Here is a 5674-nt window from a genome sequence, read left to right as displayed (position 1 = left end):
TTTCGTAAGTACCTCTTCATCGACTATTTCTAAATGTATCTTAGTGCGAGTAGAAAGAAACGCTTGATTTCTCTGTTTTTATACTCCGGAGGCATGGTGGCACAGGCCATTGTCTGAACTAATGAAGATTAAATATTTTCAGTGCCCTCTGTTCTTAACTGCTGCCTGAATGACGATAAAACTCGGCACGTGGACCGAAACGTCTTTCTTTTTGTCTCCTATTTAGCGCATTTAATGATACGCTGAAAAAATCGTAGACAGCACCATTACCGAAAAATCGAGCGCAGACGAAGACTGAGGGTCATACTACCAAATAGGATGTTTTATCAGCCTAATATTGCAAAATTCAAAGAATGACCTCTGGTACACTTTCTACGATGATGGGCCGAGGTAACCATTTACTCTGCTAAAGATGAACAGGGCGTCACACCGGGGGCTAAATTTACGGCTCATTCTTTTTCCAAATAACTTTATTGCCTTGAAGGCCCCAATAAGTGGTAGAAAGTAATAAGAAAACATTATCATATTAGTTTATATTTAAAAAAAATTGAATGTATTGGCGTGAGCAGGTGATGACAGCAATGTTAGTGAGAATGATGTTCTAGCCTGCATTGGTACAAGGGAAAATTAATAGCACAATGGTACTGTACGTGAATGTGGACGGAGAACTTGTAGCTGTTTTTTTGGTGAGGAGTGATAATCGTGTGTGAGGAAGAATATAAATAGAGTAAGTACAAAGAGAATATCAGTACAACTTCTTCCAATATAGGCAGGATCACAGTGCGACGGGGAAACGAAGAGAGTGATAATTCGATTTTGCTTTCGAGGAGGCAGCGTAGATGTCATAAATGTGCGACGAAAGCAATGAACCCTGCGGCGCGAAATTTAAGAAATTTGAGAGCGTTAATGCAATAAGATTTATATGCACTTCAATCTGCTGATGCAAATACTTGCTTGCAGTTGACGATTGACCCATAGGGTAATATTAGAAAGAAAGGAGGAAGAATCAGGTTCTTGACAGCACGAAACAATGATAACAATGTTTGAGGATGGAGCTGCAGTTTACTTAGGCGGAGTTTCGACAAGAGCACTTGTGAATACACATGTATAGAGTCACATGTAGCGGAGCATGATTCAGATAGTGTTTTAAGGATCCTATCGTCCTGTTCGCTGATGGTATGTTGTTAGCAGCATGCAAACTCCAAGAAGGATCCGTAGAGAGTGTTACGCTTATGTACTTCTATGGCTGAACAAGTTGTACGTTGTATCAAAGGCTGCTTGTCGAGGTTTCTGACCAAACGCCGACGACTTTGCTTTTCATGCTTCTTTTTATTTCTCTCACTCTCTCGAGAGAACTTCAATGAACCGATACGATTAGTCGCCATTAGGTGGAACCATATTTTCATGGTTCCAAGCGTGGCGACCATTTGGAGTGCACGTTACTCTAGAAACTTTTGCAGTGCCGTTGATGTAGAAGTGGTGGGAGTGGGTTTGAGCAGGAAGAACGTATGCCTGATGTGTGAGGTGTCGAGGCAGTCTACAGTTAGAAGGGGTAGATATTGCGTCCGAGCGTCGGCGTGGGCAAGGTGCGAGTCTGCAGCATTCACACTGTTGTGGTATTTCACACGGAGTTACTGCGCAGCACTCTGGTGCCACGGGTTGTGAAAAACTTATTTCGGGCTATCAAGCCCTTTGCCTGGCATTCGGATAAACCACCTTAGCAAAAAGGTACTGGAGTTTGTGAGACGTGGTCTGAGGATCAGAAATAAAATGTAAGCGAAGCGTTCACCAGGGAATACGGTACCCTTAGCAACAAGTCTCGCACTGACATACCATAGTTCTCTCTGGCCCTTCTCAAAAACAACCCTGCACAGCGAACTGGATGCAGGGGTTGGAACGTTTCATTTTAATACCACTTTCGGTATCCAGACGAAGAACTCTAAGAACTGGATGCGCTTGGCTTCAGCCTATTGTAATGGATCAGGTCGTTGTTTCCTCAAAGCTGGACCTACTTGGTGCACCGAGGCTTGTACGTTCCCTTCGCAACAGAGTAAAAAGAGCATTCGAGATGTGGCTGGTTGTAAACTGCTTGAATTTCATTTCTCCGAGTTTCTCCACGTCCGAGTGCCTCCGCATGCATCCACATGCGCTCACCCGCTTATGTGTATGCAAATTTCTCGCTTCACGCTGCGTCCCCTTTCTCATGGTTGAGTTTCCTTGTGCTTGCCTTTTTTTTACGGCGTACAACGGCCCGAAGCTAGAGGAAAGCCAGCCAGCTCACTTGGGTCGTGTGAAAAATATTCGTTCTGACGAGGACTCAAGCCGTGCCTGCTTAAGGGACACAAATTTGTAAGAATGCTGACAACTGAAAATATTAAAAAGTGCGCCGTTATCTAGGCGCGAAAAACTAACAAATAGTAAAAAAAACTTAAAAGACTCCAGACTCACTCCAGTGACTAACTTATGCTGCCTGAACACACGGTGTGCACGTCCTATGGGCTATTCAAAATAAATACGACATACGCCGTCTATTTCACCAGTGTGCGCTCGTATGTAGTTTCAACCGGATCTCTAGGTAGAAGCGATGTTTTGGATGACTTTCCTTTTTATTTCTCGCATTTGTAATTACTGAACAGCTTATTATTTAGCGCCCGAAAATTTTTAAATGTGCAAGTATATTTTCTGCATATTTAGCTGGGATATTCCGTAGAAATTCAACTTAAAGGTTGACGTAATTCCCAGTACATGAGCGCAGAAAAAAATTGTGAGTTGAGGATTAGTTAGCAGGAAAGTGGTCGAAAAGGCTCGAAATTCTGCAAGCCACACATTTCAACAGTGTGTCGCTGAACTGACCCAGCGTCCTGGATTAACGTAAATATATTTTGATTGTAAATAGTTGTTAGCAGTAGGTCGTACAAAATTTAAGAATGTTTGCATTGCATGTTTTTACGAAAGTATTACGTTATCAGCAATCAACTCGTATATATGGGCCAAACGCGACACTCTAGTTTTTGAAGGCCTATTTTTTTACTCGCCCATTCTAACTCCTGTAGGATGATTTGAACGTTGAAAAAAAAAACATTATTTGCTGAGTGTTGCTGCAAAGACATGATAAAGCACTGGATAGCATCAAGCAACGCCGGTACCAACAAGGGTTTTGGCATTCACAAATATGCCGTCCATAAAACATGACGTAACGAACGTACACTGCACTTATAAGAAAAAGTCAGCAAAGAAAAAGATAGGACATACGTAAACCCTTAGCTGATTTTATATCGACATGCATAAGGAATATATACAGAAAGGTGAAAGATAATCACGCAAAAAACACAGCAGCTGCAAGAACAGCAATCGAAGTGGTGGCGTTGCGATACCAATTCAGGTGTTTCCAAGAAAGGAAAGTTCGCAGTCTACAAGAGAAACAGATGCCAAAATGAAACTAACCTTTTCTACTTGCTGCTCTACTACACCAAGAAACAGTAAAGGGAGCGGTGAATTGTGCGGAGTAGAAAATGCATATAATTTTTGAAGAGCCTAAGCAGCGCACATTTTCCTGCGCCAACAACCATTTGTTTATCCCAATAACAATGGAACAGGAGTTGTTCTTGTGTGACCTGCAATCACACCCAAATGCTAGTGCTGAGGTACTTCGAGTCAAACCAAATCGCATGTTCATTTGGTAGGAGGTCGCGAAAGGTAACGACGAGAACACTAAAACAGGAAAAGGCTAGAAAGAAGTTAGGAGATAGAATATAATATCGTGTACAGGCCACATGCGAAGCCTAGCTGCAGACTGCATACTCTGCAGAGGGTCAAAGAATAAAGACTGTCTGCACGCAGCGTTTGTCATACCGATCGGCTCATAAAAGAAATCAAATGACATCAAAGTTTATTAGTCTGTATGCGTAAACATTCATAAATTCGGATCTGCCTAAGCACATTTTGTTTGTTGTCAGAAACTGTGTTGCTGCCCACGGAGCCCGCTTTGTGAGTATTCACTACGAGCCTTGGCAAAGATAGATACTTCTTTTACGATGCAGCATTAAGCGTCGAGGACATCCCGCAGAGAACTTTTTTGCGGCATAGCATTAGTACTCCAGGATATCCGGCGCCGATGCCATTAAAACAACCTGGCACTGTCAGCTGGCCCGAGGCTAGCCAGGTTCGCCATGCTGGGGAAGAGTGGTATCATTGACGGTAAAAGCAAGGACTGGAAGGGTTGAGGAGTCGATTCAAGCAGATTCACCGAAGGATACGTAATTCGGGGTGGCGATAGATTTTTCAGGAAGAAGAAGGGTGCCAAGTAAACCTCTAATCTTGTTATAGTGAAGATTTATTTATTGTCTGTTATGCAGAAAGCGTTTTAAATTAGTAGATATGGTCAGGGCATTCGAGGCGCCCGATGTAGAAGTTTGCTGGCGACCTGATGCACTACCTCATTGCTTGGAATACCAGCGGAACCAGGAATACAATTCAGTGTGACTGCATGGGGACGAACTTTGGCGAGAGCCTCTTATAAGTCATATGTGAGTTGTGCAGGAGTAAGCCCATTTGAAATTTGTGTATAGGTTGCATTGAACCAACGTATATCGTATGGACAGAATGGTTAAGGTCATTTAGAAGAGGCCCTGTATATTGGTGATTATCGGGAGTATTTCCGGTGTTGCAGTACGAGGGGGTTCATTCTGGCTTTCAGGCCAGTGAAGTCAGCAGCAGCCTAGACCGGAACAAGTGAAGCGTCTTTATATTTTGATTTTTTGGGGGGGCGGGGAAGAGGGGGCATTTTTTTTGCCCCATTTTTCCGCATTCAGTTTTCTCATTTTCATCCGAGTATTGGGGCAACTGACATTACCAGCTTGTCATATCATAGGATTTTACAGCTCCTATTCATCTTTGTGTTCAATATCAGCAGAACCGGATCCCAGGAGAATACCAAACAACTCTGCTATACTTGTTAGGTGATACTAATGTATTGAAAAGAAGCCATGATTTGCAAATCTGTTGAGTTTTGCCTCACTATCACCTACACATTCCGTATACCGGATTATTTTTTCGCCATTACCCAATACAACTTCAAGCCGTGGTGGCAGGTGCTTTGCAGTGTTTCTAAGTAAGTAAAATTTAAAATAATGTAATAAAGGAAGATGCCTGAGAAAAAGATAAATGAGATAAATCGAGGCAATTTGTCATTACACATTAGTAAAAACTGTTGTTTTCACTGAATAATTTGTCTTGCCATTTTATTTCAGCATGTAGTTATTTCAAATATTTTTACCATTACTGTAGCTCGTCACAGAATACTAGCTATTGGCGCTCCTGAGGTAATGGTTGGAAATATAAATTATTTGAAAGAGAAATCAATCAAAATGTTGTTTCTTATTGTTATGCCTACCTTTAAACTTAAGCATAAAGTAGACACATGAAGTTTGCAGGTAAAAAAAGTCGCTTTTTTTTCACCAATTTTATTCAGTTCTTATGTGATTCGCAAATATGTCGGCTGCCTAGGTGCAACCACACTTAAATTTTCGGTATTATTTGTATTTTGCACGACATCTGATAACGTCAAGCGTTTCAGAACACTTAGAATTTGTTTTTAGCATGTTTGTACTAGGCCCCTATATATTTCGCTGAATAACGTTGAACGGATCTTAGGATGCCGAGCAGCTCACGTACC

This window comes from Amblyomma americanum, chromosome 4, assembly GCF_052857255.1.
Source record: "Amblyomma americanum isolate KBUSLIRL-KWMA chromosome 4, ASM5285725v1, whole genome shotgun sequence".
Taxonomy (NCBI): Eukaryota; Metazoa; Arthropoda; class Arachnida; order Ixodida; family Ixodidae; genus Amblyomma; species Amblyomma americanum.
The sequence above is the reverse complement of the archived record's forward strand: the minus strand, read 5'-3'. Positions refer to the sequence as shown.